The sequence below is a fragment of the Pelmatolapia mariae genome, linkage group LG7, assembly GCF_036321145.2.
Source record: "Pelmatolapia mariae isolate MD_Pm_ZW linkage group LG7, Pm_UMD_F_2, whole genome shotgun sequence".
NCBI lineage: Eukaryota > Metazoa > Chordata > Actinopteri > Cichliformes > Cichlidae > Pelmatolapia > Pelmatolapia mariae.
In genome coordinates, this window is record NC_086233.1 from 26,646,970 (window position 1) to 26,660,412 (window position 13,443).

A 13,443-nucleotide genomic window follows, 5' to 3' on the forward strand; every position below is an offset into this window, starting at 1 on the left:
CTTTTGCGCACACTGCTCCGTCTATCCACCAAGTCTGCACTGTTTGTTTCTGCGTCTCTCTTTCTCTCTCTCTCTCTCTCTCTGACGTGTGTGAATGAGCACCTACCACCCCACCCCCCTCCCCCAGGTTGTCTGCATAAACCCCACCGCCACCACCCTGCTGCAGTCCACCCTTTCCTTTCTCTCTCGCTCTCTCTAACACACACATACAGTAATCTGATTAAACGTCACCTCGTCGATCACTATTCATATGTCAATGAACTCAGTGTGCATACCTTTACCAGACTTAAATCAAGAGCAATTTATCACCGATATGTGTGATTAACAAAAGCTACACTGATTACAGCATTTATCCCTGATTTCAATTATTGTTAGACTGATGAGGTCTCTTTTTGTCGCCCTAGAGAAGCAGACCCCAAAGGCATTGTTTTTTTGGGTGCCGCTCGAGATCCCGTGGATAGATTATCATGTTCTAGTCCTTAATGCCTTACAAACAGGAGGCATTCGCATGAGAAAACCTGCCATAACACTGGCTTACATCTGGGACAGACAAGGAAACCGCAGAGCTTCACCTTTTCATGAAAGGCCAGCAGAGACATGCAGCAGCTGAGAAAAGGTCAGTCACCTCGCCCTGAATAAATAAGGACTACCAATATGACATTTTTACTATTCAGGGTCCACGTAGAAAATGTGTTTGTAACCTATTTTTATATATTTATTAGGTCGTATTATCATTAGATCCAACACAGCTTTACATTTTCTAATGTTTTAGCAGTTTTGGACTGAATTTCCTAAGTAAGGCCTTGAGGTTTATATCTGAGTCTGTGCGCTCTGGCTCGAAACCCCTGGTTCACACGGGGGCAGTGAACACATGTTGATGTTTTCAGACGTCTGAGTAAATACGAAATGGTTTATTGACGCGAGGAACGACCCCGGGGCCCGATTTCTGTCGCTTTCTGTTTGCATACAAATAGAACCGGCTGGTGAGAGAAAAAAAGTGTCTTGTATGATAATTGGTTTCAACAGTGCAAGACATTAAGCTCACGGAGTCAAGCTCACCGAATGTAATTGACAGCGTTGACTCATGCGATTTAAATCCGTTTAAATCATTTAACAGTGAATGATGATAATCACGGGGAAATTTAATCAGATATGTGGCTGCATGTGCATACATTTCCCAGTTGGTACACTAATAATCTGCTGTGTTTTTGCACAGCTGTGTGTAAATAAACCAACTTTACCAATATCTGTTAAAGCGCCTCCTAGTGGATGGAGTCGTTTCTGCTGGTTCCAGAACTGGACTGAAGGAGAAAAAGTAAGCAGAGAGGATGAAAGATAGGATGAAGGGTGAGACGACAAATTCAGTCAAGAAAAGTAAAGACAGAAAAGAAGCAGCGGTGTCAGACAGAGTGTTACGTTGAGGAAGAAGCCGGTCCCTCTGAGTTTATTCTGCCCAAAGATAGTTTGGAGATCATTCTCACCATCTTTTTAGAATCCAGAATTGTAAATATAAATTATAACACATGGTTACTCGTGCTATTTTCGATCCATTTCGACTTCACTCATTTCTGAACATCGCTGCATTTGTCTAATGATGTTAGTGACTAACAGGAAACTGTCAATCATGTACATAAACAATCTACTGGAAATGATCTTTATCTTAAGATAATTTGTCCAATCTGTTGGCAGGACACATTGAGAGAAGCAAAAACAACTTTGAATGTGTGTGTGCGCGCACGCGTGCACGCATGTGTGTGTTTGATCATTTGTGTGGTGCATCTGTATAAAGATTAAAAGAACATCATCTGTGTGCGACTAAGCACACACCTGTTTTTTATCTGGCAAAGGCTGTTCGATCATCCTCCCCAGCTCAATGTAGCATCACATATGGCATGCCTGGTGTAAGAGCCCTTAACGTGTGCTTTTTATGGTTTTTTATTGCAGCAGAAGTCACAGTTTTAGTACCTTGCTTGGGATGAAGTCTGGGGTTCATGACTCCTCAGAGATTAACTAACACGTTTCTAAAAATGTCACGTCAGAGCAAAATACCTTTGCAACTTAAAACCATATGACACACCAGCATGTGGGGAGATTACAAAGCACCTAGTTTTATGTTCTTGTGGGTTGAAAAATGTTTTTTTATTGTAATGATATAAGTTAAACCTTACCAGGTGACTTTAAAGATGATTTGGTTTTATGGTCAGATTTTTTGCACAAGTGAACTAAATGTTAAACCAGTAATCCACAGTTTTATTAGTTAAATTAATTTTGAATACTCCAAAAAACATTGACGATATTTTGTTCAAGTTGAGTGCAGTAATAAGTGTAATGACATTCATTCAAATACAACAATAATAAAAGGCTGAGTAGACCATAAACCATTTCTCTCTTAGTATTTTTTTTAAAAGAAAGTGTGTTTGAAATCTGGAATGGATTTCAGTGACCTCCTGTCAATACAGATGCAACATTACATCTGTATATTTCCACTTTAAAGTGGCTTTGTTTGTGAAGATCAAACAGAACTGGGGTCTTCTGAGAGATCCTGAGCAAACATCCGATTCTGCCTCTTTAGAAAAATCTTCAAAAGCGTCTCACAGTATGGAAATGACCACATATGTTTCATTTTTAAAGATGGGGTGGTGAATGCATTTGATCCTGACAGGTGACTCATACAACACTGTTTTGGGGTTTTTGTTTTCTCATGCAACAATATTGTAAAATGAGAAAATTGGGTCATATATGTGTAGAAACACCATGAACAAGATATAAAAAATAAAAAGAAGAAGAAGAAGTTACATTTTTATATTGGGTCAAAAGAAAAATGCATAAAAACATAAACAAAACATGTCATGTTTTGAGATGGCTCTCTCCACTGAAATCCACTAGGGCTTGTTAAACAGGGAGACCTGGGTGTGGAGCTTTTCAGACCTGTGAGATGGAACCCTGGCATGCTAACCACTCTGGTGGGGAAGTACCCCGTGCTGGTGTGGGAGGTTGAGTGGTTGAGTTGTCTGGCCTATGCCTCCATTCTCCTGCAGTTCCATTTCCCAGAGTTTGTTGTGGCCTCTGGTGCCCAATGGACACTATACCTGAGTTGTGTGTTTTGTCTCTGGAGAATATTCCTGAATGTTTGTGAGACCTCATGGTTGGATTCCGGTGCTAAAAACACCTTATTAGCAATCACAGGCTTACTTATTTGCAGCAAAACACTTAAGGTCAAAGTTCAAAGCTTGACCTTCTGATTGTATCATCAGATATGATGCGAGATTTCTTGGACACTTGGGTGGGTGAACAGCTAACATCTAGTTGTGGCACATTTTTCCTCCACGGGACATTTTTGGATACAGTCTGAGGATATTAGAGACATGGAAGCAAAGAAAGCCACGTTTAGACCCAGGGGTGGTGGTTACTTGAATTGTGGTCAGTAGGTTGTCAGCGCCTGTTGGAGCTGAAAACTAAGAATCATCAAGGGGACACTGATGATGAAGGAAGCTGTCAAGCTGAAAAAGAAGACCATTTGGGCTTGGCTGACCTAGAGGCCTCCAGAAGAAGTAGACAAGTACCTGCGGGACAGAAGGACTACAGCTGTGATGTAGGAACAGTTCAGTTAACTTGAACGAGGTTTTGGCAAATCCACAGATGATTCTAGATGGGAAACCAGGGCCTGTCCTGAGCTGTAATCAATCAGGGAAAAAAATAGCTGACCTAAACTGTGGATATTGGTAGTGGAAAGCACATTTTGATGAAGTGTTGAATCAGGCACGAAAAAAAGAACAGGAAGAGATGAGAATCATATGGACTGCATATGCAGTTCCAGTAATTGTCCTATTACAGATGGTCAGTCATATAAACCACTGTCTTATTGTGTCTAATTGAAAAGACCTGGCTCTAGTATCTGCGGCTTGTGTGCTGGCAGATGCCTGATTGCCTCCATGCTTGCATTGCCTACCTGTAGACATTTTCACACATGACTTCCAGATAATGTCGGAGGAATCCAGTTGATAAATTATCCAAATATGCCCTTTTTGATATTTAGCACAGTAATCTTTGGAGATGTTCTCGCTCCAAAGATTTCTTCGGTTTAGGCACGTAGGGGCCCGGATAAAGCCTACAGGACCCAGGACACATGACTCCCACTCGCTAGCTGGGATTTCTCGGGACAGTTACCTGCTTGATATTTTTCACATCAGCCCAATCAGGCATCACATGGACCTTTTACTAGGGAGCTGGCAGATTAAAGACTGTCCCAAGTGTTGTCACGTGCACCTTTGTGTGGTAATGTCTAGACAAGTTCAGAGCGGCAGTTCATGCGTGAAAATGGTCTATGTGGTTTTAGTGGAGGTGGCTGGCTTTTATTTCCAACACACATTATTATACAAAGCATGTGTGTGTGTGTTCAGTTAAACCTGGAGTGGGTCTTTATGTGCAGATATGAGAGAAGTTTTGATATTCTCATAAAATATTAAGCCACAGAATATATATAGTACACACTATATTTCGTTTTTAGCCTCAGACGTTTTCGAGTTATAGATAAAGACTTTTAGTTTTCAAAGAGTTTTGTGAATTATAAAATAATACTTTCATTTGAATTTATTATTAAATAAAGGGTGATAAATGATTTATTGATTGTCCTCTGAGCTCCTATAGATGATTCAATAACAAATGAGCCAGACCAGAAGTGACCTTCCAATACCATCTCCCTGCTTTAATGGCTGCAGATGCAGATGTTCATGCCAAAATCTCACTGGATCAATTAAACTACATTCATCACTTTGAACATCAGTCGATCAAGTTAAATCAGAAGTAAGTAATGCATAGATGTCAGACAGATCATATACAAAGACAGACTTCATTATGTCTCCCTTACAGAAACTAGACCAAACAGAAGATCCAGAGGCTGAGGGACAGTTTGTGTGCTAGCAAGGTAGCATAAAATAAAAAACAAGGCTTTGGATGTTAAACTGTTTGTCACAACATGGCTATTTTTTTTTCTCATTGATTGCTTCACTTCATCTGTTCACCTGTTATAGATCTGGTATATTTTTGGTAAACACAGGACTCAGAAGATGTCCAGGAAAGTAACAAAGCCTGTAATGTCTGTGCTATTTAGGGTAAGGGTATTTTAGGTCCTTTGGGCAGATTCTTACTGAAAGAGACTTCTTAATTTTTTTACAATCAAGACAGTGACTCATAGTTTTTATTAACTATACAAACCACACAGAGGTACCTTGTGGAATGTCCTCTACAGGCAAATCCTGATCTAGGTTGTGTCCATAAAGAGAGTTTTCCGTTTTCTGATTGGAGTTTGAGGTGGTCATATAAAATAGTGATCCAATCAAAGCCATTTAGAGTATTTATAAATGAGTCCCAGAGGGTATTTGTCTTCGTCAGGCAGAGAAAATATGACTTTATTGCACAGATATTTGACTTTTATAATGACATCTTTTTGGGTTTTGGAAAGAAAAAGAAAGAAAACCACACACATTTTCTTCCTATGACATGATAATTTGTCCTAATGCTGTTTTTCTCTGCTTACAGTAATCCCATCTATTCTAATCTGTGACTTCTCAACACAAGACAACCAATCTCCCAGATATCTCAGCTTCAATGAGATTTATATGGAGAGTTTCTAGTTTTAGCAGGGACACAAACCACACGATGGTTGCGTTTGATAGTCACAGCACATTTAATTATCTGGTACTTGTAAACATCTATAGTTTCGCATTTCAAAAACAAACATGACATTAATGGCAAATGGCACACACAGCAGAAAAGGCATGACTGTATGGTTAGCTGTGATGGAAGTGGTTGTGTGACTGAGCCTTTAGTCACAGCTTCAAAGGCAGAAGTGGTGTTCAGGGTAAAAAGCACTTACTGGAATCCAGGGTGTCCCGGCGGATCTGTGGGCAGACACACATACCTTGTATACTTGATCCAAAGCTCTGATCCCAGCTTATGTTCGTAATTGTTCATCACCCAACCACCTTCCTCTCAGTGTTTGTTGTTGAATTCTGTTTTTCATGTTTTTCATATTTGACTCACATTCATGCGGTGTGGTTTTCCTTAGGTGTAAAAAAGCAGAAAAATGTTGATCTTGTGACAATTTGAAGTAGTTTTCTGATTCTCAAGGTATTGTTGCTTAATAACTTAACTTAAAAACATATCTAGAGGATTGCATTTATACCAAGTCAAAAAAAAATCTTTAAAAAAGTTAATGAAGAACCAACCAAAGTGTGGTTACGACTGTGAAACAAAAGGTGAAGGTGACAAGGTCTTAAATCTGCACTTTTGGTTTAATACAGACGGGTGCGGCTTCTCTGTTTGCAAGGAGGGTTTCCTGCATGGAAGTTAGCCGGAGGACAACTCTACCAGATGATCTGTGACCTCACTGGACACTTTCTTTGTGGCCTTGACCTCTAGTTTCAAATAAATGTGTTTTTTTCTTCTTCTGAGGTTTGTATAGTGTTTTTGGATTTTGTGAATTGCAGTTTTTTAAGGAAGGTCATTACTGCCGCTATGAAAAAAAAGTTTGTCTTCAATGAGTTGAGGTTTGGGGTTATTATGTCAGAGTTTCGACTTGATAACACAACATGTCAAGTTACTTTCTCAGAAATTTGAGTTGGTGGGTTGAGTTTTGGGATAATGGCTGGAAATTTTAACTTATTGGCATTGGCCAAAAGTCGTGTTTGTTTCCACCACTGACAAAAAAAAAAAAAAAAAGTGGTGGAAACAAGCTCCCTCAGTGTTTTCCTCACTGTAAAGTTGCTGACTATCTACCTCTGTATTTGTTAACCCTTTATTGACCATGGGCCCACCGGCGGGCCCATTTTACAGTTAAATTTGAAGGGCCGGTCAATAAAGGGTTAATTACTTTATTTGTTTTATTTTTTATTTGTCTCCTGTTTGTTCCATTTAATATTTCTCCCCTTGCATGATTGTTTTTATTTGTTTCACCTGTGTCTTGTTTCCCTCCTGTGTTCAATTCCCTGATTACCCTTTTTATTAGCGCTGTCTTCTCTCAGTCTGTGTACCTGCTCAACGTGCTTCCTCTCCTCACGGACTTGTGTATAGTGAAACAGATAATCTTTTCTTTAAAAAAATAAACACATATAAAAGAGCATTATTTTGGATGTTGGTAAAATCACTAAAACTGTCATTTAAACTGTTAATTTTATATCACACAATAGAAAGTTTGGGATTTCAAATGGCATGGTCTGATTTAAGATTTAAATTTCTTGGGAAATAAACATGTAAAAACACCTAACACATAACATGTACATGTTATGTACATGTTATGTGTTAGGTGTAGGCAATCTCATTAAAACACCTAGATTAAGAAGTTTTAATGTATTTTTTTTTTCATTTTTTATTTGCAGGGTATTTTGTTTAGAATGATTGTGGGAAAAAAATAATTCATCCATTTTCTTTGAGGCTGAAATTGAATTAACTCAACCAAATCAGATCAAAACACTGATGCTGAGGCTTCAAAATACAAAGTCCAAAAGGTGACATCACAGTGGTACCTCCATCTTTTACATACATTGCATGTTGCTTTGATTTTAATTATATTGTTAAATAAAACAAGACTCAAAAATAAAAATACAGAACTGCAGAGCAACTTGATTAGAAATAAAGCAAAACTAAGACCAATGAAACCCATCCCAGAGCCTGAGCCAGGGTCCACCATGCTGATGAATGATTACAGAAGTCAACCTATAATCCAGTATGGTAGCTGAGAGACCTCATCTGTTTTGAGTTAGTGCTGCAGCAGGCACTACTCCTTCAGTGTTTTTTCCTCCTCAGGTTTAAAGCAGATTTTTTTTAAATGACTTGTTTCAGAGTTACATTTCAATTTTCCAAAAAATTCTCCTGAGATTGTAGCAACAAATACTCACTAAGGATGCAGTCATAATGGTGGGATATTAAATACACATATGTTTCTTAAATTTTCCCCTAGCTCTCTCTTTTAAACCACTGTTTTATTTCAGGCAGTGTGAATAACAATAGGAAATACCTACATTAAAAAAAAAAGCTAACAACTTCTCAAAATGAAGAGCCACCTGAAACTACCACCTGAAACCGCCAGTGTAAGCATCTCTGTGTTTGGTCCTGTTAACAGATGACTTCAAAGATGACACTTTAATGGAGAAACTGTGATGCTTCATTTCTTTTTCAGGATCTATCACTAAATGTGCCAGATGTAACATAGTTTGCATGGCCTGACGTTGAACTTGTAGGCCCACAAAGTAGGAGGAACAATGTCAAATGCCAGACTTTACTGATAAGTTGTTTATGTTTCTAAATACTCATGGACAGTAGAATAAAACTGGCCTAGTGATCAGGATCGTCACCCTAAGCATGCAAGTAAAAAAATCGGGGCAGGAACGTGGAGGAAATATTGAACAGAAACATTAATATAATCATTACACACGATTGCACTGTAATATTAGGTAGTACTGAACCAGTAAAATGTCAGAAACCTAAAACAAAAGAATTGTTTCAGTATGAGATTTGTCCATACCGCTCCAATTACCACGCCTGTCACTGAAAACTAAAGGCCTAACAGTAAATGACTGTGGAGGAGGGCAGCTGTATATGTGAAAAGCAACGGCAGGCCGACTCACTCGGGCTGTCATGTGTCCATAAATCTGCTGCACTTTCTCTGTCTCATCATCACACTGGAACTCAAACAGACACCTTTTCATTATCAGAGGATGACTAAACTTGCTTGCACTCCTTTTCCATTAAGTTTGATCTCCATCACACCAGAACATGGAAAGGGGACAGGGTTTGGGTCAGCAGCAAAGCCAGAATTAGAATTACTGCACATCAAGAGAAAGAGAGGATGAAGGGGTGTGAAGGAATGCAGCTGTTCAAACAGCTCTTTGATTTAGTGGTCACGGCGCCCAGTGTGACTCACTCTGGCTCAAACACCATGGAGATCACTCAGACGTTCATCCCTCTGGCCCGGTGGATTTCTGCTCCCTGTTGACCTCTGTGTGTGTGTGTGTGTGTGTGTACTATCTGCAGTACCTGAACTTGATTACTTATACATGGTGTAAAGGTTAATGTTCATGTAATGTACTTACGCAGCTTAGAGCCTCTCGAGGACAAAGATTTTTAAAAAGCAAAAGTCAGCAAAATTGCTGATGTAGAGCACTGGGGTTTTTTTTTTCTTTCTTAATGTTTTGTTTCCAAGGAGCCAGACTTTCTTGTAATTTTAAAGTGGTCTTGTTCTCCAGGCTTTCTGAAGGTCATTCATAGCTTTTCTTTGGACATTGGCTACTTTTTCACTCATTTACAGTCCAGATCTTTTAACTGACCTTAAATTGCAGCTTTGGGCACTTTGTTTTGTTACAAAAACACATCATCCCAAAGATTACACAGTTTAAATAGGTATAACATTGTATTTTTACATCAACAACGTGAGTCCCAAAGAGCTATTAGCCAAAAACTTAGCATATTTCAGCCTGATCTGTAGCGTGCAATTAAGAAATTTGAGGAAAGTGGAGGGCAAAGAAAAAGTAGCAGGCATTAAAAACTGTCTACAACAGATGAACAGTATCCAAAGTCACGTTCTTAAGGAACAGGAAAAAATCCACCTGGACCTTCAGTTGATCACCGAAGCCTTATCAGAGAGAGCTTTTTAATCTCAGTTCCAGTCTTGTGGAAGGAAAACAGGGAGAAAAGACTGAGGTTGCCAAATTACACAAGAACTGGATGGGAGTCATGAATCCAAATTTGACATTTTTGGTTAAAATTGTCATCAGCATCAGGCTCTGTCATGGTTTGGAACAGCATTTCAGGCCATTGCATTTTGATCGACCGGGAAAGCATCTGATTGGCTTCATTTTTCACACTGACAGTGATCCTAAACACATTACCAATGCAATCAAAGCATACTTGGACAGAAAAAACACACACAATGGAACACACCAGTCATAGATTGGCCTCCCCAAAGCCCAGACCTCAAGATTACTGAAGCAGTGTGGGATCATCTTCACAGAGATCAAAACAGAAAGCAGCCAAAGAAGAGCTTTGAATGTCCTTTAAGAAGTCCAGAGAACTACACCTGGAGACTACTTGAAGAAACAAAAAGAAAGCTGCCTAAGAGACTTCAGGCTGTGTTGAAGAATAAAGGCGTTCATACCAAATATTGACTTACAAGCTCGTTAGAATTGTACAAGATCTGTGTTGCCTTATATACTGTATTTCAATGTACCTTGAAATACCTACACATGCTTTAAATTTTCAAAGCAAAATAAAGAAAGAAATGAGGCCTGGCTCAAGACTTTTGTGCAGTCCTGTGCGAATCTCACTTAAAACATTTCAAACATTTTTCTGCATGGTAACCACTCATGTTTATGATGTGACATGCTGTTTCTGTGCTGACGATAGAAAAGTAAATGAATTATAGAATCAAAGGTCCCATATATGTAGGAATACTCCACATCTCCTATTAGCATTTATTACTATGAATAAATAAATAGATAAATGGGTATCAGTAGTAAAAGCCACGCACTACTACTTGGAAAATAAGATTTTTCAAAGCATGTGGTTAACCAAGAACATCATATGGTACATACTGGTTTTATGACAATGAGATGCAAGTCAAAATCAATATATAAATAATGCAATAAAATTGAAGAGGTTAATGAGCAATCTGTATACAGGACACGAGGCCAATACATAAAAAGGCTGGAGTTTCATGTAGAGCAGAAGTGTTCTGTTTGTTTACTGAACTCTGTAACCTATCACTCAACCAAAGGCATTTTAACAAGCCTGTGATAAGGCCAATAATATGACAGAAAAAAATAAATCTTCGTGGCAAATGAAAGCCTTGTGTCTCCAAAAAGCATCGCCTGCTTGGACCTTTTTTATAAACCGCAGCCTTTTGCGCACAGCAGCTGTCTGTCAAACTGATCCCTTCAAACTCTGCTCAGTTCTCCTTTCTCACAGGGGTCAACACAATATAAAGAGCCACTCTGCCTTCCTTTCACTCTCTGACTGTGTCAACAGGCTGAGCATGAGGTTTCAGTTACACCGGTGCACTTCTCACCTATGTTTCACTGAAGTCATGCCAGAAATGATAATGGAAAATTGGAGGGCTTGCCTGTGTGTTAGCTGACGGTGATGGTGTGTGCGCCCATGGGTTTTTGTGTGCATGTGCATGTCAAAATCTCAGGTCAGGTACCCACCAGGCTTCGATCCAAAAGTGCCACCACCTGATCCGTGTGTGCCTGCGAGTGTGTGTGTGCGTGTTATCGTTCGTGCATCAATGAGAGCCTTGTGTTATTAGGCCTCTGCACCCACCCAGCAGCCTGATTGAAATGTAAATTGAAAGTGTCATAAAGCCTATATTCTCAGCCAAATGCTAAGTTATGAAGAAATAGTAACAGGCTCTTTCATTAAGGGAATGACAGCTCGTATTTGCTCTGATTTTCCTTTCAATGGAATGTTTCCGTAATGACTTCAATATTGAGAAATGGAGAGAGGAAAAAGGAGGGGAGAAAAAAACATCTGGGATCAATGACAACATTTTCTTTGGATATTAAAAAAATGCTGTTTCTTTGACAGCATGTTAAGAGCAACAATGTTTTTTAAAATAGGTGTACCTTACTGTACAGGTCACACTTCCAATGGCTCCACAGCCTGAAAGCGTTCAAGCTGTTCAACGTTTTTAGAAAAATAAATTAAAAAGAGAGAGAATCACCCCATCCATGCCAACAACTTATAAAGTTTAACTGTAAAATTACAGTGGGTAAAAAAAAAAGTCGCATCATTTTATGTATGTGAAACATTGTTTTTCTTTCTTTTTTTTAAAACGAATTCATCTCTGAGTTTATTATATTTCAGAGAAGGTCTGACCATGATGGCATTATAATGAAGCAGACACTACAGTATGTATTTATGTTTCAAAAGACAGAAGAAGAATTTATGGCTTTTGTCTGATCCACACATTTTTTTTCAGTACTTCTGGTTAGTCTCTATTCATGTTGTTCATGACTCAGTTTTTGTCCGTGACTTTTACTGGCCTCAGTTTTTCCTCTCCAATTCTTTGTAGTTGAATTATACAAAATCAAGTTTAGCAAACTGCAATACAACAATCACAATGTGAAGTGTCCATACTTTCCAGCTCATATAAACTCAAACACTAATATATTGATTTTTAACATTTTCTCACGACAAATTGTGATATGATATACAACAGATGAAGTTTCGTTAACAATTTTGTTAGTAACTTGTAGGTCAGTTCAGTCAGCCCAACAGGGAGTAAGTATGACATGGAGGTAAACCTACACTTTCTTTCCTGGTGAACATGGGAGAAGCTTGCCTTCAGGGCTTTAGCAGCAAGACTTTCTAACATGTGAGTAATGCTGTCAAAGGGTCTCGCCTGACCCAACCCATAATCATTTCCTATACCTAACCCAGCAGTTTTCTATGACCATGCAAACCAAAGCACAGTGAGAAACCATAAAAGAGGAAGACATTAAGATAATAACGCAACTGTAAGTCCAAAAGAAATATTTAGTATCCTTATTTTCAAATGGTGCACACATTCAAACCCACTGGGGGACAGGCCTGTGTCTGATCCATTTGTTCACCATGGCCTCCTACCTACACACTATGCTGTCATTCATCCTTGATAATTTCCCAAAGCCTTCTGGGGAGACTTTCATTCAACTGAGTGGGAGCCACTCATGGTATCCACATTTCTTAAATACAGCCATGCACGCTTTCTTATAGAATAAGCTCTCAAAAAGGCCTAGGGCTGATAGGATTTTTTTATTTTTAAGATTGTAGGCTAAATCAAAGTATTAGAAAAAAAACTTATGGCACAAAGTTCATCCTAGGAGTGACAACAAGACGTCATTAAAGATCACAGTGTTGCCCTAATGTAACGATAAGTATATGCAAGAGGATAATCTTTGGAAACATCATCTGAGAGATGAGTAAAACTTTGTGGACTGCAACGACGACCTCTCCTCCTTTCAATCATACTGTCAGTGTGAGAAGTGAGTAACCAGAGAAGTGTATTTATATTGACTCTGGACGTCTGCCTTGACGTGTCACGAGGAAGAACCCGGAGGCTGAGGTTAGAGTGAGAAAAAGAAGATCTCAGAAATGAAGAATGGGACACTGATACAGGGAAGTTCTGGTGTCTGCAGCCTCAAGGGGCATCTGTTGCTTTGTTTCCCAGGCCGGGTTGATTATGAATGAGCAAATTCAGTTTATAAGACAAGCAGACATGTAGAATCAAAACTCAACATTACCCCTTCTGGCGTTAGTGACTTTGAAGAACAAAGATGGGGTGATGGACTAGGCAAAGTGCAATAATAGGGAAAGCACACTAATGCCACACTTGCATTTTGCAGGTAAGAGTGATTCTGCATTAGGGACAAAAGAATAACAAACATCCTCGATTTAAAAGCCATTTTAAGA